This window comes from Megascapheus bottae, chromosome 18, assembly GCF_031878675.1.
Source record: "Megascapheus bottae isolate mThoBot1 chromosome 18, mThoBot2.hap1, whole genome shotgun sequence".
NCBI lineage: Eukaryota > Metazoa > Chordata > Mammalia > Rodentia > Geomyidae > Megascapheus > Megascapheus bottae.
The window spans coordinates 28,388,683-28,409,094 of record NC_143526.1 but is presented as its reverse complement, the minus strand read 5'-3'; the positions used below and the strand labels follow the sequence as shown (position 1 = coordinate 28,409,094).

Below are 20,412 nucleotides of genomic sequence, written 5' to 3'. Positions count from 1 at the left end.
TAAGGCTTTGCTATTCTCTATGAAGAGCAGACCAAGACTAATTACTGAAACTCTTGAGAACCTGAATGACCCTTACTCCTTTAGCTTTCATCACCTTGGGACCTAATTTGTGAACTAGTACAACTGATTTTCCACTGGGAGGGCTAGTTGTTTTGCAGTTAATCCTCTTAAGGCACTTTGTTTACTGTTAAAGCATAAAAATAAACTCCTTATAGTAAGAAAGGCATTCACATGAATTTCAAGTGGCTGGCTTTCATTAATTATACACAAAATAAAACAGGGTTTCACCAATAACTGTTAGTTGTGGTCACTGTGTGTGTGTGCACGCGCACATGCAAGTGTGCACACTAGGGTTTGTCCTTAAGGCCTTGCACTTGTTTGGATTTGTCATTGAGGATGGTGATCTGCCACTTGAGTTATACATCAATTTCCAGCCTTCTTTTAGTTAAATGGAGATAAAAGTCTAGTGGACTTTCCTATTACCCAGACTGGCTTTGCACTGAGATTCTGATCTAAGATCTTATCTTCCTGAGTAGCTAGGATTGTAGGTATGAGACAGTAGAGCCTGGCTTAAAATTTTTTTTTTCTTGCCAGCCGTGGCTTGAACTCAGGGTCTGGGCACTGTCCTTGGACACACTTTTTGCCCAAAGCTAGTTCTTTGCCACTTGAGCCACAGTGCCCCTTCTGGCTTTTTCTGTATATGTGGTACCCAGGAATCGAACCTAGGGCTTTGTGCATGCTAGGTGACACTCTACCTACCACTTGGCTACACTTCCGGCCCCATGGCTTAGTATTCAACCTAGTGGCTGGGTGAATCTGAAGAAGCAAAATGTGTAGAAGCATGTGGGTCAAGTATAATATCGAGTAAACAAAGTATATTAGGTTTGAGACAGGTTAAAGATTTTTTTTGGGGGGGGGTGAGGGGAGTCAGTTTTAGGGCTTGGATCCTGGGCTTAGGCACTATCCCTGAGCTCTTCAGTTTACCACTGCACCACTCCTGGTTTTGTACTCATGCATGCTAGGCAAGCACTCCCAGCCACAGTTTTATTTTTATTCTTTTCTGCCAGTCCTGGGGCTTGAAGTCAAGAGCCTGGGTACTGTCCTTGGACACTTTTTGCCCAAAGCTAGTGGTAAAACTTGAGCCACAGCACCGCGTCTGGCTTTTTCTGTGTATGCAGTTTCGGAGAATTGAACCCAGAGCTTCATGTATGCTAGGTAAGCATGCTACCACTAGGCCACATTCCCGACCCCAGTTTTTTTATTTTAAAAACTGTTTGTTGGTTTCCATCACAAACAAAGCAACTCTTCTCACCCCTAAATAAACAAGATCTCATAATCACCCAAATAGTACAAAGATTTCTACAAGTAATATGTTAACAATGCACTGACCGCACAACACAATCTGGTTTAGAGGCTAATAGCTAAGCTATATGAGGAAAACATATTTAAAGGGCTGCTGCAGAGAATGAAAAACATCCACAGACAAATTCAGGGAAGGCAAGAAGTCATGGTGATCTGTAGACAACCGAAGGGTATTATCATAGTTCATTCAATAATTATTTACAAAATATCTTAAGTGCTTGAGAAAAAGCTATTAGAGAAAAACTAACATCTAAGCTTAGTGTGTTTTGGTTGTTGGCTTTTTTTTCCCCCCAGTACTGGGATTTGAACTCTAGGGCTTCAACATTTGCTAGGCAGCTACTCTACCACTTCAACCTTGCCTCCAGTCCTGGAATTAAAGTTTTGAAGGTTACCTCAGAACCATTCAGATGAAAAACACTAAAACTAGAAATTGGACTGGGCAGATAGACACTGGTGGCTCACACATATAATGCTAGCTGAGAACTGGGGATTGAATTTGAAACCAGCAAGGGCAGGAAGGTCTGTGAAACACGCTTACCTGCAATTGGCCATCAAAACAGCCAGAAGAGGGCTGGAAGTGTGGCCTAGTGGTAGAGTGCTGGCCTAGCATGTACAAAGCCCTGGGATCAATTCCTTGTTACCACATGGACTGGCAAAAAAAAAAAAAAAAAAAAAAAGAGAGAGAAGTGGGCTTATTCAATACCACATAAACAGAGAAGGCCAGAAGTGGTACTGTGGCTCAAGTGGTAGAGTGTTAGCATTGAGCAAAAGAAACTTAGAGACAGTGCCCAGGCCCTGAGTTCAAGCCCCAGAATCTGAGGGGGGTGGCGGAAGCAGAGCAGTGACTCAAGTAGCAGAGCACTAACAAAGACAAAATCTCAAGCACAGCACCCAGTCCTTGAGCTCAAACCCTAGGACCCACACATACTCAAACATATACAAAAAAGAAATTGTATTGGAATGTGGGAAAAGAGATGAAAGGATGGCATAGATAAAGATATAGTATATTTATAAGCTGAGTTTGTTGAATGGTAAGTCCTTTGAACAACTACTTAAAATAATAAAAATTAAAATTAAAAAAAAAAAAAAAGAATAAGAAACTGTAAAGCATAACCTCCAAAAGTGGAGGTGTGGCTCAAGTGGTAAAGTGCTATGAGTTCAAGTTCCAGTATCAGCACAAAACCAAAACCCAAATCAAACACATACACACACACACACACACAGAGACTGCTCTTAATTATGCATAAAATTTTCAGGTGTGTGTGTGTGCGTGTGTGCGTGCTGCTTCCAGGCCCTAAATTCAGGGCCTATGTGCTGTCCTTGAGCTTTTTTGCTCAGGTTTAGCACTCTACCACTTTGAGCCACAGCTCCTGGACTTCCCTGGCGAGGTTGGCTTTGAGCTATGATCCTCATATCTCAGTCTCTTGAATAACTTATAGGTGTAAGCCACCTGCACCTGGTCTTACTTTTTAGTTGTGCCCAATTGGTTACTGTCAGTGAACCAAAATAATAGTCATTTTAGGGGCCGGGAGTTTGGCCTAGTGGTTAAAGTGCTTGCCTAGCATGCATGAAGACCCGGGTTCGATTCCTCGGTACCACATACATAGAAAAAAGCCGGAAGTGGTGCTGAGGCTCAAGTGGTAGAGCTCTAGCCTTGAGAAAGTCCAAGGACAGTGCTCAGGCCCTGTGCTCAAGCCCAGGACTGGCAAAAAAAAAAAAAAAAAAGAAGTCATTTTAATAGCTGCAGAGCTTCTGCTCTCCACCTTGGGGCTGATAGGAGTACATCCCTGAGTTTCAGTGGGGCTGAGTTTTTAAAGGTGAACACCACATGCAGTGGTCATCACCCTATGTCTTCACCCTAAGTCAATAACCACACGCAGGGAGATTGAACAGGTTAAGCATTTTTAAAAAATAAAAACAATTTGGCAGCTAAGCTTGACAGGTTATTATAGTGCTTACCTAGCACGCAGGAAACCCTGAGTTCTATTCTTTAGTACTATATACACTGAAAAAGTCTGAAGTGGCACTGTGGCTCCAGTGGTAGAGCACTAGCCTTTAGTAAAAGAAGCTCAGTCGTCAGGTGGGTGGCCTAGTGATAGAGTGTTTGCCTAGTATGCACAGAGCCGTGGGTTCAATTCCTTGGTACCACATACAGAGAAAAAGCTAGAAGTGGAGCTGGGTGCAGTAGGCTCATGCCTGTAATCCTAGCTACTCAGGAGGTTGAGATCTGAGGACTGTGGTACAAAGCCAGCCCAGGCACTAACAACCCTGAGACTCTTATCTCCAATTAATTATTAGAAAAGAGGAAGTGGGACTGTGACTCAAGGGGTAGGATGATAGCCTTGACTGAAGGGCTCAGGACCAGTGCCCAGGCCACAAAAATAAATAAAGATAGATAGATTAAAAAAAATAGGTAGGTAGGTAGGTAGATAGATAGATAAATAGATAGATAGATAGATAAAAAGCTGGAAGTGGTGCAATGGCTCAAGTGGTAGAGTGCTAGCCTTGACAAAGCTCAAAGACTGTGTCCAGAACCCTGAGTTCAAATCCTAGTTCTAGCTAAAAAACAAAAAGTTTCAGACATTCCTGCCTGGGCTAGCTTTGAACCACAATCTTTAGATTTCAACTTCCTTAGTAGCTAAGACTACAGGTATGAGCTACCAACTTAAATTTTTTATAAGCATTTCTTTAAAAAAAAAAAAAAGTAATTTTTCAAGAGACTGAAATATGAGGATCATAGCTCAAAGCCAGCCTGGGCTGGAAAGTCAAGGAACTGTGGCTCAATGTGGTAGAGCCCCAACTTTAAAAAAAAAAACACTAGAAATGCTACTTGTAAGCCCAAGCAACTTCATTTATCATATTTTACTGCCAACTCCTAAAGCCCTTTCAGTGATCAATTCCTGTTCTCCACTAAGTATGCAAATTTATTAATTTGATATTTTGTGCAGTGTAGCGCGTGTATGTTGGATAAGTGATGGAACCCAATGCCTTGTTCAGGGCAAATTTATGCTCTACTGAGAGCTACACACACAGACTGGAAATGGACATTTTAAAAAACTTTTCCACTTAAACAGATTAATTTGGTAATTTAAATAAAGTGTTTAAAAATTAAGTTATTCACACTAAGTACATCTCATTCTTTCCTCAAAGGAAGAGGCAATGTAGCGTAGGCTTGAAGCTATATTCCAGTGTGAACCTCAAGTCTGATTAATAATTATAAAATGTCAGCCTCAGAAAAGAAACAGTGGCACTCAGAGTTAGTCAGCTGAGGGTAACTTTTATAGAAGCTAACCGATTTGTGCTTCATTTTACTGCTTTAAGAAAATACAAGGACCGGGAATGCGGTTCAAATCACAGAGCCTCTGCCTAGCAAGCATGAGACCCTCAGTTTATACCATACATCACAAAACAAAATAATTTGGTATACCCAAATTAGGTTCACCTCCAGAACCACAAACACCAACGAACTAACAGGAAAACCTTTAAAAGGCTTCCTAAGTATCCAATACTAAAGTGTTTAATCTAAAGCTGGGAATGTGGCTAAGTGATAGAGTGCTTGGCTTGTCTAGCATGCATGAAGCCCTGGGTTCCATTCCTCATACCATATAAAGAAAAAAAGGCACAAGTGACACTGTGGCTCAAGTGGTAGAGTGATAGCCTTGAGCAAAAGCAGCTCAGGAACAGCATAAGTTCCAAGTTAAAGCCCCAGGCCTGGCAAAAAGAAAAAAAAAAAGTGAGAAAATCATGACCTGGTAGTCAAAAATCTATACCTTAAGTTGGGCACAGTGGCTCACACCTGTAATTCTAGATACACAGGAGACTGAGATATGAGGATCTCAGTTCAAAGCCAGCCAGGCACTACAGTCCATGAGACTCTTCAATTAACTGGAAGGGGTGCTGTGCTTTTCAGCCTTCAACTGAAGAGCTCAGGGACAATGCCAAGGTCTAGAGTTCAAAGTCCCATAACCAACAAAAAACTGTACATTAGGGTAAGAAAATCATTTCACAACCACCCTTATTTTAAGAGCTATGTAATCATCTCTTTCAGTTGTCAAGTATTGTCTAGAAACATAACTAATATAGTTTCTTCAGGAGGTCTTGTTGCCAGCACAAAAATAAGCCCCCCCCAATAGCTAATTATAAAATTTCCCTCCTTTACTTTATACTGACCTCATTTTCCTGCCTCAATTCACAGTGTTGCTGGAGGCATGTCGAAATGGTAGATGGCCTGCCTAGGTTGCAGAGTTCAAAATTAGTACCACGGACTGGAATGTAGTACAATGGGAAAGCACTTTCCTAGCAAGTATAACATTCTGGGTTCAATCCAGAAAAGACTAGACAAAATTTTCATTTAACTGGGTGCTGATGGCTCAATCCTGTAATCCTAGCTACTCAGGAGGTTGATTTGAGGATCACAGTTTTTTTTTTTTTTTTTTTTTTTTTGCCAGTCCTGGGCTTAAGCTCAGGGCCTGAGCACTGTCCTTGGATTTTTCTCAAGGCTAGAGCTCTACCACTTGAGCTTCAGCACCATTTCTGGCTTTTTCTAAGTATGTGGTACCCAGGAATTGAACTCAGGTCTTCGTGCATGCTAGGCAAGCACTCTACCACTAGTCCAAACTCCCAGCCCGAGGATCACAGTTTAAAGCTAGCCTGGGCAGCAAAGTCCATGAGACTCTAATCAACCACCAGGAAAGTGGGAGTGGACTGTGGCTCAAAGGGGTCTACTAGCCTTGAGTATAAAAGCTCAGACAGTACCCAAGCCCTACAATGGGTGGGGGGTGGGGGGGAGTGGAAAAAAAACAAAACCAATTCAAGACTGTGATCATAGTAACATTCTCACTTATCAAACGAATATCAAGTGGGCTAGAGACATGCCTTCAGTGTTATAGTGCCCACCTATTAAGTGCAAGACCTTGAGTAGTTAAATCCCCAGTATTGACAAAGGAGCAAAAGATAATTATCTTTTTTCTTTTCTGGGGTATGGGGGAGGAGGGGAGAGGAGGAAGCATTCCGGGGCTTGAACTCAGGGCCTGAGTACTCTCTCTAAGCTTTTTTTTTTTTTTTGCCAGTCCTGGGGCTTCAACTCAAGCCTTGAGCACTGTCCTTGGGCTTTCTCAAGGCTAGAGCTCTACCACTTGAGCCACAGCATCACTTCCAGCTTTCCTATGTATATGGTACTGAGGAATCAAACTCTGGTTTTTGTGCATGCTAGGCGAGCATTCTACCACTAGGCCAAACTCCCAGCTCCAAGATTTTTTTTTGGCCCAAGGCTAGCGCTCTCTATCACTTGAACTACAGCTCAATATATGTAATTTCATTTTTAGTACTAAGGCGTTGTACAAAGGTATTACCACTTTATAAGTTTGTTTTGGTGAATCATGGGGCTTGGACTAGCCTGGGTACTATCCCTGAGCTCTTCAGCTAAAGGCTACTGCCCTACTCTTGAGCCAAGCCCCACTTCCCATTTTCTAGGGGTTAATTGGAGGTAAAGAGTCACAGGTCTTTTTGTACCTGGACTGGCTTTGAATCTTGATCCTCAGATCTCAGCCTCCAGAGTAGCTAGGATTACAGACTTGAGCCACAGCACCCGACTGTTGTTTTGTTTTAAAAAAGGAGCCAGGGCAGCTGGGAGTTTGGCCTAGTGGTAGTATGCTTGCTTAGCATGCACAAAAACCAGGATTTGATTCCTCAGTACCACATACATAGAAAAAGCTGGAAGTGGTGCTGTGGCTCAAGTGATAGAGCTCTAGCCTTAAAAAAGCCTAAAGACAGTGCTCAGGCCTTGAGTTGAAGCCCCAGGACTGGCAAAAAAAAAAAAAAAGAGAGAGAGAGAGAGAGAGACAGGGTGCCTGCTCTAATTCTAGCTACTCAGAAGGCTAAGATCTGAGACTCTTGGTTCAAAAGCTATCCTACACAAAAAAGTCCATGAGACTCTGATCTCCAATTAACCACACCCACAAAACTTGAAAGTAGAGCTTTGTAGAGCAAGTGATAAAATGTTTAACCTTGAACACAAAAGCTCAGGGACAGTGCCTAGGCCAAGAGTTCAAGTTCCAGTACACTCTCACGTGTGAACACATCCATATACATATCCACAAAGGGACTAAAGGAAAGTAAATGGTAGTTCCTTTCTCATTGACAGTTGTATTCTAAGTAGTGCACATTAAATTTACCCCCTCCCCCCTTAAATCTGTTAAAGATCTAAATTCCAATTATAAATATCCCTAACAGTTGGATTATGCAGCTCAATAGTATAGCATTTTCCTAACAGGCACAAGACTGGGTTTGATCTCCAGCACCACCACAAGTAAATGAATTAAAATTTGTTTTGCTTTAAAGCTAGGTGTGTAGTTTAAGTGGTAGTACTTGTTTATTAGCACCCTGAGTTCGATCCCCAGGGAAATTCCATAAAGTAGGCAAAGACAAGGTCTCAATACTTGAGGAGCCTGAGACAAGAAGATCTCAAGTTTAAAGCTAGCCTAGACTACTGTGAAACACTGCCTCAAACGAACAAAACCGACGGGGGGGGGGGGGGGGGGGGGGGAGACGGGAGAAAAGCAACATCAAAGGGGCAGTTCTGATCAAGAAACACTGTACACATATTAAATTGACATTCCCTTGCCCAATTATTTGAAGATAATTTTAAAAAAGAAAATCTACACACAATTCCCAATGATTTATGGACTTAATCCTTGCCTAAATCAGCAGGATATTCAACTTCAGGTGATTCTACTTCCAAACATACTACTAGGATCTTTTATTTCTACCTACAAAAGATACATCCTTGTTCTAAAAGCCAATACAGACACAGGTATTTCTAACACACAACAAACTAAGACATACAGCAAAACAAAATTAAAAAACTTTTGATCTGTGTAAATTTCATTTTTCCATCTTTAGGCCCCATAAGGAATCAAAGTATTGAGGTTACAGGAGCAATAGTGGGAGTCTAATAATAAAAGGCAATTTAATAAGCCAGAAGTTTGGCCTAGTGGTAGAGTGCTTGCCTAGCATACATGAAGACCCAAGTTTTATTCCTTGGCACCACACACGTAGAAAAAGCCAGAAGTGGTGCTGTGGTTAAAGTGGTAGAGCGCTAGCCTTGAGGAAAGCCCAAGGACAGTGCTCAAGCCCTGAGTTCTGAACTGGCAAAAAAAAAAAAAAAAAAAAGGCCATTTATGCATCTGCACACAACACAAACAAGTCACAATGTGAAACTTTATTCCACCAGCCACCATCCTCTGGAACCTAAAGATTGAAAACTTTGAGACCTACAGTAATCTAAAGTGAAGCCAGCACTTACATCTACAACAGTTACTGCTACCATTTTACTATCTCTCAAAACTAGCCACAGGATGAGATATGCACTCCACATTAGAAGACAACAGGCTCACTAGTTAATAAAACTACCAAAATGCCAACTGCTGGCGGCTCATGCCTGTAATCATAGCTACTCAGGAGACTGAGATCTGAGGATCACCATTTAAAGCCACCCTGGGTAGGAAGCTCTTTGAGACTTTTATGTCCAATAAATTATCCCAAAAAGCCAGAAGTGGAGCTGTGGCTCAAGTGGCAGAGCCCTAGCCTTGAGCAAAAGACAAAGTCCTGGCCCTGAGTTCAAACCCTAAGACTGGTAAAAATTAAACAAAAGAGCAAACAAAAGAAATCTGCCAAAATCAGAGATTACTAACCGGAGGACAAATTTAAGCCCAGGTGTATTCAATATCTAAACAGCTCTTTATAAAATTCACTATATCTGGAATTCTCCAAAGTGTAGAAAGTAGAGTGGTGTCATTTGTATGTGTATATGTGTATGTGCACATGCATTTACCAGTAACAGAACTTGAACACAAAGTCTCACACACTTCTGCTTTTTTATCCAAGGCTGGTGCTCTACACTTGAGTCATGCCTCTACTCCAATCTTTTGCTGGTTAACTAGATAAAGTCTCGTGGATTTTTCTGCTCAAGCTGCCTTTATATCATGATCCTCAAATCTCAGCCTCTGAAGTTGCTTGAGTGGTTAATTGGAGAAAAGAGTCTCATGGACTTTTGTGCCTCGGCTGGCTCTGAACTACAATCCTCAGATCTCAGCCTCCTGAGTAGTGAGGATTACAGGCATGAGCCGCTAGTGCCTTGCCTTAGAGTAGCCAATATTAAAAGCATGATCCAGTAGCACCCAATAACATTATTCTCTTACCTAAATGAGATGGTCACCAAGGCAGAACTGTATGAAAAATTTTCCAAGTGACTTTTGAACAAGGTCACCTGATAAATGTTTTCCAAAAACTGTCTTAAAGGATGGATATGAGAAACAAGTCTGCATGGAACAGGAGCATATACACAGGAAGTGAGTGGTACCTTAGCTGTGATATTTGAAAATTCATCACTACCTCAAATGCATAACATGCAAGTTTTGGAAGGAAAATGAATGGGTCAGGAAAGCAAGTTTACAGTGATAAAATATTTTATTTGATACTGACAATCTCATAAATTATATAGAAAGTACATGTCTGAATACTTATATTGTAATTACTAGGCAATATTCTTTTTATTGTTTAAAGATGAGAGCAACACCAGCACAGAGTTCACTGATATACAATTGAAAATTATTAATAAAAGAAAAACCATATCAGTTGAATGACAATGGATGGAATTGGAAGATACCAACCATATTGAGCAAGACAAGCTCAAAAAACAAGATATATGGAAACCAGACCTAAAAGACTTACATATTTATGGACACATGCATAAAGTCTATATGCATAATTATATATGAATAAACACAGAACATGAATCTAACTAAAGGACTACTTAGGAGGGGAAGGAGGAAAAGAGAGATAGCCGGTAGGTAGCTTTGAGATACCCTGCAACTAGTTATAAGACACCATAAAGAAGCTCAATGAAAACTGTTGATCCTTAGGAATTTGGGGACAGGGAAAGACAAATAGTCTGGGCTAAGAAGGAACTCAAAGAGATGAATATGACTGAACTAGATTGTCTGCATGTAACAAAATGGAAAAATGAAATCTGTTGTAACTGTTTTATAAAGCAGGGAAGGGAAAGAATAGAGGAAGTAAGACTGAGTGGAACATACTGTAAACATGCATGAAAATGTTATAACAAATCCCTCTGCATAACCTATGTCTACTAAAAAGGAAGGGAAGGAAAGAGAGAGGGAAGAAAAAGGAGGGAAGGAGAAAAAAAAAAAGGTTTAGGATATGTTGAACACTTACCTAATATGTTCAAGAGCCTGAATTCAAATACCAGTACTACCAAAAATAAATAACTTAAGAGATGAAAGCAATCCCAACATAGATGGTTCATTTATAGTTACTCAACACAATTATAAATATACTTTTTTGTAGGTCAGTCATAGGGTTTTAACTAAGGCCTGGACACTTTCCCTGAACTTTTGTGCTCAAGGCTAATGCTCTACCACTTGAGCCTCAGCACCACTTCCGGCTTTTATTCTATGTATGTGGTACCGAGGAATTGAACTGGGGTCTTCATGCATGCTAGGCAAGCACTTTAACCACTAGGCCAAACTCCCAGCCCCAGCTTTTTTTTTTTTTTGGCCAGTCCTGGGCTTGGGCTCAGGGCCTGAGCACTGTCCTTGGACTTTCTCAAGGCTAGAGCTCTACCACTTGCTCTACCACTTTGAACTACAGCTTTACTTTCAGTTTTCTGGTGATTCATTGGAGGTAAGAGTCTCATGGTCAAATCAAGATCCTCAGATCTCAGCTTCCTGAGTAGCTAGGAAAACAGGCGTGAACCACTAGCATCCAGCTGTAAACACACAGCTTTAAGGTAGGAATAAAGACAAGTGTGTGCTCTGCCTAAGGGGTTTATGACTTAAGAATACAGAGTTAAGACAGGATGATAATTCAACTGTAGAAAGCCCACATAAATAAGCCAAGTCCCTGTGTTCAAACCAGAACCACAAAATGCAAACAAAAACACAAAGCTAGTCAGTAGATTCACTGAGAAAGCAAGACAGAGATGATGTAATACAGAAAGAATCCTCCTGAAAATACACCTCTAACACACAATTTTGAGTAATTCCCAAACTGCAATTACAGCATCATTGAGAATGAGATGTTTAATTCATGTCCACATGTCCATACATGAGAAAACATAAAATTTTTCCTGGGTCTGAGACAGGATTATCACTATCTAAAAGCAAGAGAATACTAGCTAGATCTGCCAAGACTAGTAACCAACAATATGTAATGTACTTAAGCAACTGAGGCAATCTATACTGAAAGTGACCTACATACCGATCCACTCCTAAAATAGCAACTCAGTACCTCACCCACCCAACAAGCCATACAGAAGCAAGAAGTCTTACTAAAAAACAAACAACCAGTAAAATACACATTACCTCTACCAACAGGGAAGGAAAAGAATTAGTGTTACTCAAACTAAGCACTTTATAAATTATCTCCTTAAACCCTCACAGTAATCCTGATAATATCATCACCGATGCTTTTGTTGTTCATCTTCCCAAGAATTCTCTGAAGTTAGGAGCTACTAAATCTCATTTTATAGATGAAGAAACTGGAGATTAGTAAGTTCCTCATGGCAGTTTTTATCCCAACTGCAGAGATGAGGAAAACCCAGGGTAGAGAGGGTAAGTAGGGCCGGGAGTTTGGGCTAGTGGTTAAAGTGCTTGCCTACCATGCACAAAGACCCTGGTTCGATTCCTTGGTACTACATACATACAGAAAAGCCGGAAGTGGTGTTGAGGCTCAAGTGGTAGAGCTCTAGCCTTGACAAAGTCCAAGGACAGCGCTCAGGCCCTGAGCTCAAGCCCAGGACTGGCAAAAAAAAAAAGAAAAGAAAGAAAGAAAAGAGAGGGTAAGTAACCTTCTGTTCAACTCTCCATGGAAAGGTGGAGCTCTTTTCCACCATCCTGCTGCCCTCACCTCCTGGCTAACAATTTCAGGCTACTCTAAATTCCACTTCAGCCCCTACCCCTTAATTACAATATTTATTTATTTATTTTTGCCAGTCTTAGGGCTTAAGCTTAGGGGCTGGGTCTCTTTGTGCTCAAAGCTAGTGCTCTACCACTTGAGCCACAGCATCACTTCCAGCTTTTTCTGTATATGTGGTACCAAGAAATCAAACCCAGGGTTTTGTGCATGCTAGGCAAGCACTCTACCTCTAGGCCATGCTCCTAGACCCACAATCATTGTTTTCTTAGAAATTATTATCTAAAATAAAAAGAAGCAAAAGTTGGCATAAAAACGCTGACAATGCTGGGTGTCAGTGGATCACATCTGTAATCCCAGCTACTCTGGAGACTAAAATCTGAGGATTGGCCAGGAACCAATCATGGGCCTCCATGTGGACTCTAATCTCCAATTAACAACCAGAAAACAAGAAGCTCAAAGTGGAAGAATGCTAGTAACCTTGAACAAAAAAGAGCTTTGGGCCGGCACTGGTGGCTCATGTCTAGCTACTCAGGAGGCTGAGATCTGAGGATTAAGGCTCAAAGACAGCCAGGGCACAAAAGGACCTGCGACTCTTATCTCCAATTAACCTCTAGAAAATGGGAAGTGGGGCTTGGCTCAAGGGTAGGGCAGTGGCCTTGAGCTGAAGACTCAGGGACAGTGCCCAGAAAGGTGTTCAAGCCCCATGACCAAAAACAAGACAAGCAAAAACTACAACCTCTAGAAAATGGGAAGTGGGGCTTGGCTCAAGGGTAGGGCAGTGGCCTTGAGCTGAAGACTCAGGGACAGCGCCCAGAAAGGTGTTCAAGCCCCATGACCAAAAACAAGACAAGCAAAAACTATAAACAAATAAACAAAAACTACCAGTTTGGTGTATCTACCATGACAAAAATGTGGAGGCCCATAATATAAAACCTGCTGAAAAGAAATGTAGCAATAATTCTGGAGTTGCTAAACAAGTTTGCTTTGGTGTCAGTTCTGAGGTTTAACCTGAGCCCAGAAACTCCTCATTCTTCATCTCCAGCCTCCCAAGTGACAGACTACAAATATGTACCTCCATTTTTTTTTTTTTTGGCCAGTCCTGGGGCTTAAACTCAGGGCCTTGGGCACTGTCCTTGGACATTTTTTGCTTTGAGCCACAGCGCCACTTCCAGCTTTTTCTGTGTATGTGGTACACATACACATGTGTGAGCAAGCACAAATCTCACCACGAGACTACACTCCTGGTCCCTTCATTCATTTTTAACACGATGGTTTTCTTAAAATTTATAGAACATTAATGAGACAGCTATATCAAGAAATGCCCAGGGGCTGGGAGTTTGGCCTAGTGGTAGAGTGCTTGCCTAGCATGCACGAATACCCTGGTTCGATTCCTGGGTACCACATTCATAGAAAAAAGCTGGAAGTGGTGCTGAGGCTCAAGTAGTAGAGCTCTAGCCTTGAGAAAGTCCAAGGACAGTGCTCAGGGCCTGAGTTCAAGCACTGGGACTGACAAAAACAAAAATCAAATAAAAAGAAAAACACTCAATCTTTGATTTCTCTAATACAGAGTATGCTTGGTCAACAACTATGTCTACCGAGTTTTCTTTTTCTTTTCTTTCTTTTTTTTTTTTTTGCCAGTCCTGGGCTTGGGCTCAAGGCCTGAGCACTGTCCTTGGACTTTTCTCAAGGCCAGCACTCTATCACTTGAGCCTCAGCACCACTTCCGGCTTTTTGCTACGTACGTGGTACCGAGGAATCGAACCCGGATCTTTGTGCATGCTAGGCAAGCACTCTACCACTAGGCTAAACTCCCGGCCCCATCTGGTACAATATTTTTATCTAAACCACAATGCAAATTATCCTGCTGCAATGACAGAAGCTAATTTTCCTTAATAATCCCATAGGAATTTCTTTATTTGAAAAACTAGCTGGCCTAGATTTCTATTAAGAAACAGCTAAAGGGCAGGCATGGGTGGTTCCCATCCATAATTCTAGCTACCTGGGAGGCAGAGACTGGAATGATTAGAAGAATCATTAGAATTTATGAAACACCCCCCACACCCCCAACCTATCTGAGCATAGTGGCACATGTCTATCATTCCAGCTACTGAGAGAAGCATAAAGCAGAAGTATCACAGTTCAGGCTGGCCCAGACAAAAAGCAAGACTATCTCAAAAACAAACAAACAAACAACAAAAAAAAAAAACCCACAACCCAAACCAGAGCTAATCGATCTGGAAAGCACAGACTTACACTACCTAAAACTACTCATATCTCAATTATCCACTAACCTTTCAGAAAGCCCAATTTTCATTATAAAGTTTAGAGTCTAAACTCTAGTCAAACAGATAATCTTAAAAGACCTTCATACTCTAAAATGTTGGTTCTTTAAAGTCTTATTTTTGCCATGCTCTGACTTAAGGTGAGTGAGACCACATTTTATAAGTGTGTGCTGGTCTTGGGGCTTGAATTTAGGCTTGTCTTTATCGCTAGTGCCCCCCCCCCCCAACCAGGCTATCACTCTGTCACTTCGCATTTTCACTTTAACTTTGTAGTAGTTAACTCGAGCACCAAGAATCTCCAGTTTAACTTTCCTGCCTGCTCTAGCTTTGTACCAGGATCCTCATATCTTTTTTTCCCCCCTGCCAGTCATGGGGCTTGAACTCTGGGCCTAGATGCTGTCCCTGAGCTCTTCAGCTCAAAGCTACTGCCCTACCCCTGGAGCCACAGCACCACTTCCTGTTTTCTAGTAGTTAATTGGAGATAGAGTCTCATTCATGGACTTTAGTGCCCAGTGTCATGAGTAGTTAGGATTATAGAAGTGAGCCACTGGCACCTGGCTAAAAAGACCTTAAAAGCCAGAAACTCCATTCCATGGTTACAATATCTAAATCTGACTCCTAACCTCAAATGACAATGACAGAAAAAAAAAAAAAGATCTTTACCCTGGAGAGAAGTGGAAGACATCAGAGCAAACACAACTATATAACTCATCAACTTACAAAAACATATGCCCCATTTCCATGTTTAAGCTACAAAAAACGGCTAAACATACTACTTTAATGACTAAAACTAGTTTTACCTAGCCCCTTCAAATTATGACAAAAGACAATGAGAAAATATTTAAGCACCAAGGAAAAAGCTTAGGATCCACTCAATACCAATTTTCTGTGAAGTCTTCCAAGACTTATTTACAGAACAATCGTTGTTGCTTTTGTTCTCTAGAAAATCCCCCAGATTCTGAAATAAAACCAGCAAAAACTAATATTAGTTTTCTCATTGCTAAAACAAATTATCACAAGCAAAACAACATAAACTTATCATCTCAGTTTTACAGACCAGAGGTGGGTGGTCTTAGCTGGATTCTATTTAGGGTATTACAACAAGACCTAATCAAGGGGGATCTCTTACTGGAAACTTCCTGCTCATTCAAGCTATTGGTCAAATTTAGTTCCTATGGTGTAACACCGAAGTCTTCTTTTTTTTTTTTTGCTGGAAGAGGCCTGACCTTTGCTTCTAGACACTGTGCGTTTATAGTTTTCATGGTTCCCTCTCCAGGAATAGCAGGTTGAATCCTGCTCAGGCTTCAAATCTCTTCTGACTTCAAACAGAATTTTTTTTTCTTTTAGGATCATACATTATGAGACAGGACCCACTCAAAAAATTCAGACAAATCTTTGAATTTTTTTTTTGGGGGGGGGGTGGGTGGGTGGGTCATGGGGCTTGAACTCAGCCTGGGCACTGTCCTGGAGCTCTTCAGCTCAAGGCTACCACCTTACCCTTGAGCCAAGCCCCACTTCCTTTTTTCTAGAGGTTAATTGGAAATAAGTCTCAGGTCCTTTTGTGCTCGGGTTGGCTTTGAACCCTGATCCTCAGTTCTCAGACTCCAGAGTAGCTAGGAATACAGGTGTGAGCCATTGCGCCTGACTAAATCTTTGTATTTCAAGATACTCAACCTTAAAGTCCCTACAAAGTCCTTTCAGCCAAAAAACACACTCAAGAGACCAGACACTCTGCTTACCACAGTCTACCCTCTGACCTCCAAAAAGCTACATCGTTCCTATATGAAAAATGGGTTTATGCCATCCCAAGTTTTCCAAAGGTTTCATCCACTACAATGTTGACACAAAATCTAAAACTCTCATGTTAAACTTATAGAATCTATCTCATTTCATAGTCTGAGAAAAATCCTCTGCAGTTTTTGGCTTCACTTTAGTTTTGGAACCACCTCTCAATTCCACCTAAGACACCTTTCTTTTTTTCTTTTTCTAATGAAAACCAGCACATTCACATGTGAGTAGTTTTCTAAGTTTGCATCTTTTCAGTAAAACTTGGGAACGTCTCAACATAAGTACTCTTACTTTCTCTTTCCCTTTTCTCTGCGAGCATGAAACTACCAGGAGCCTATGGGCTTTGCATGAATTTCACAGGGGTTCACTCCCTTAAGAAGAAAGACATCCACAAATAAATCAGGCTGTACTTTCAACATTTTGCTGGAAATACCCCCTAGCAAAACATCCAAGTTTACCACTCAGAAATTTTACCTTCCAAACAACCACAACATACAATTCTAAGCCTATTTGATACAATGTACTAATGACCCCCTTTCTGTCAATTTCCCATAACAAACACCTCACTTTCACCTCATAGTCATTAACACTCAAATTCCTACTAGCCATCAGTTCTAGTTCTTTTTATGTTCTACCATATCCCTCAAAACTCTAGCCTCCACCCACTTTCTTTCCATTTTCAGGCAACAGCACCTCACTCCTAGTACCAAAATTTACACAAGTACTCTACTGCTGCCATAACCAATTCCCACAAAGGCTTATACCACAAATTTATTATCTCACATTTTCTGTAATTGGTAAGTGAGCCTGGTAGATCTTCTGCTTTTACCCGGGTTCAATTCCTCGGTACCCCACATACATAGCAAAAAGCCGAAGTGGTGCTGAGGCTCAAGTGGTAGAGTGCTAGCCTTGAGAAAGTCCATGGACAGTGCTCACTCAGGCTCTGAGCCCAAGACCAGGACCGGCAAAAAAAAAAAAAAAAAAAAGTAGTTGTCACCTATTTCACCCTCAAAAAGTAAGGCAATTCCCCATTAACTTCAAAATTACTCCATGTTCCCCTTCTATTTTCAAAAATGTAGGGTGGTAGCCAGAGGGTAACCTATCTTTGACACTACTATAAAATCAATCTAAGTAAATAGCAAAGCCTTTTCCTGTTTCTTCAAAGTTACATATCCTCCATAGTAAATGAAAGCCAAATGCTTGAGAGTCACCAAAGGACAAACCTGCTCTGCTAAAATTTCAACAGGTGAACTTTTCAAATTGCCATGGAAAAGAACTAGTATCAGTCCTCGGATGTTATCACCAGACCTATCAAACCAGTTAAACCAACTGATTTGCAATTACTGTAAGAGATAATTTCTGAAGGTGTATATGTGTGTACCCACACACTGATACTGGGGTTGAACTCAGGCCCCAGTACTGTTCCTCAGCTTTTTACTGGTTAATTGGAGCTGAGTCTCTTAGACTTTCCTAGCCTAGGCTGGCTTCAAACCTCTATCCTCACTTAGCAGCTTCCTGAGTAGCTAAGACTGCAGGTGTAAACCACCACAACCAGCTCTGATGCCATTCTCCACAAACTACCTAGACCAGACAAATCCTAAATGCACAGGTTAGCCTCTTTAACAACCTTGACAGATAAGTCTATTGAGCAGGACCACCACTGTAGTAAGTACCTGGTACAATTTCCATATTTACTCATTGCTATAAACTTCTGAGCTAAAAATGATCACCAACCACAATTTAGAGATAGAAAAACTGAGGCTTACAGAATTTTGGTCACACAGCTAAGTAACAGTGACATTGAGACCCTCAGAAATCTAGTTCTTAACCACTGGCCTAAACTGTCACATTTCAGAGGGAAAGAAGTCTCATTTCCTTTCTCCGTACCATCCTCCTACAGAATTTAGCCATTACAAGACATCCAACTCGTCCCAAATAACCTGTCACCTTTTTCCAAACTTTCCTCCCCTACAAAAGCGAAAGGCGACAAGCGTTTCTTCTCGTCCTGACTCTGCTTCCCCAAAACAAACTACAGAAGCTTTACCCCTCACTTACCTAACCCAGATAGAGCCCAGAAGTGAATAAAATTATATGTGTGTACCCACATAAAACAAGAAACAAAATCCCAAAGTCTGGCTCTTTCAAAAGGTCACCAACACCGGGATACTCTTGGGCCAGCTTTTCATACTCCATAGCTTTTTCTCCCCCCCCCCCCCACCTAAACTCCAAAGTAGCTCCAACCCTTGCTCCAACCCGCGGCGCCCCACTCCACGGATCTCCACTCCTTTCTCCCCAGCAATCCCGCCCGGGGGTGGAGGTTGTCCCCTCCACCTCGCACTCAGCCTGCGAGTGGAAGCTCAGCCCCGCCCAGAGACCCTAGCGAGGCCCCCACCCCAGCTGCCCCGCTCGCCCCCTCCAGAGACCCCACCCCTAAAACTCCCTCCCCCGCCCCGCCGCCGGCCCCCACCTCCAAGTGGGTCCCCCCCCCCCAGTCTCCACCCCGTCCAGCCTCCCTCCTGCAAGAAGCCCGAGTCCGATCGCGGGGTCCCGCCCTCACGTCGGCCTCGGCGCCCCCCCTCCTGGCCCTCCACCACCCGGGGGTGGCCCCGGGCCTCCCCGATGGACTGCAGGGACCTGGGCTGGGGGGAGGGGGGGCAGGGGAAGGCGACAGGCCGCTCGGGAGCCCGCGGAGAGCGTGAGCAGCGGCCGCGCCCCGCCACCTATCTCGGCCCACCGCCGCCCCCCTAAGGACCTCGTCTAGCGGCCCCCACAGTACCTGTGGTGGAAGCGGCAGCGGCAGTGGCCGCTCTCCCCTCTCTTCACACAGACAATATGGCGGCGGCGGAGGAGGAGACACACGGCTCGGCCGCCAGCCGCAGGGACCAGAGCGAGGCTGCAGCCTCCGCGCTACCGGAAGCGGAAGCCCCCACATACCAGGAGGCGGGGCGAAGTGACTTCCGGTCCCGCCTCCCCTCGGCGGAACCTACCTGGGCGCGGCCATGCTGGGACAGGCTATTGCCTCCCGGAGGGTTCAGGTAGAGACTGGGCTCAAGAGGGAAGGAGTTCTCAACGTAAAACGTAATGGTAAGATTTCCAGAAACGAACAGCGTTTTACTGTGGTAACTGCGGTGACGGACGAGACGGAGGACACCAGACCTCCTACTAGGCTTACAGTTGGTTTGGCCCAAACCAAGATGGCGGTGCCTAGTTTCCCGCACTACGCCCTTGCCGGGGCGTCTCTCCCGGCCGCGAGGCGCTGCGTCTGCCCGGGGGGCCACGCGACCGGCGGAGCTGTGCAACGAGGCATTCTGGGAGCTGAAGTCCCTCCTGCTTTGACCCCTCTTTCTAGGATTAAGGTTCCAGCCGCACTTTTCCTGTTTTCGGACCAAACTCTGGAGTTTGGCACAAGTGAAGGAAAGTTGGGTTCCGAGAGCGGCGTGGCGCCGGGGTCTGGGGAGTGACAGTAAGAGCGCTCTAGAGCCGGAGGCCCAGCTCCTTCTTCCCTCCGGGTCCCTATCTGGAGCTGCCTGCCCTGAGTTTTCCGCCTTTTCATCCGCCTCCCATCCGCCTCTCATCCGCGCACTCCTTTCCAGGGTCACCTCCTCCGAGCAATCACAGTGCTTTTTCTTTCTTTTCTTTTCTTTCTTTCTCTTTCTTTTTCTTCTTTCTTTCTTTTCTTTCTTTCCTTCTTTCTTTTCTTCTTTCTTTCTTTCTCCCCCCCCTCTCCCTCCCTCTCCCTCTCCATCCCTTCCTTCTTGCCAGCGCTGGGGCTTGAACACAGGGCTTTCTCAAGGCTAGCTTGCTCTACCACTTGAGCCAAAGTACCACTACCTTTTTCTGTGTATGTGGTAGCGAGGAACGGAACCTAGGGTTTGTTGGTGCATGCTAGGCCACACTCCTGGACCTCACATTGCACATTCTACTTTGAAAACTAGATCATGGACTCCTCTTGGTCAAAATTTTACCGTGGCTCTCTCTTGTACTACCATTTTTGCTTGACAATCAAGGCTCTCCAGTTTGGGGTCAAACCCCTCCTTCCTAATCT

General features: G+C 43.1%; 1 protein-coding gene across 1 annotated transcript in view; it reads right to left on the bottom strand.

Annotated features, from left to right (window-relative positions):
- Positions 1 to 19,251, bottom strand: part of Csnk2a1 (casein kinase 2 alpha 1) — a 46,022-nt gene extending 26,771 nt beyond the window's left edge. Inside the window, exon 1 of the mRNA XM_090352115.1 lies at positions 19,144 to 19,251. The gene's annotated coding sequence lies outside the window, so the exon portion shown is untranslated. The remainder of the gene's footprint in view (positions 1 to 19,143) is intronic.
- Between the last annotated feature and the right edge of the window lie 1,161 nt (positions 19,252 to 20,412).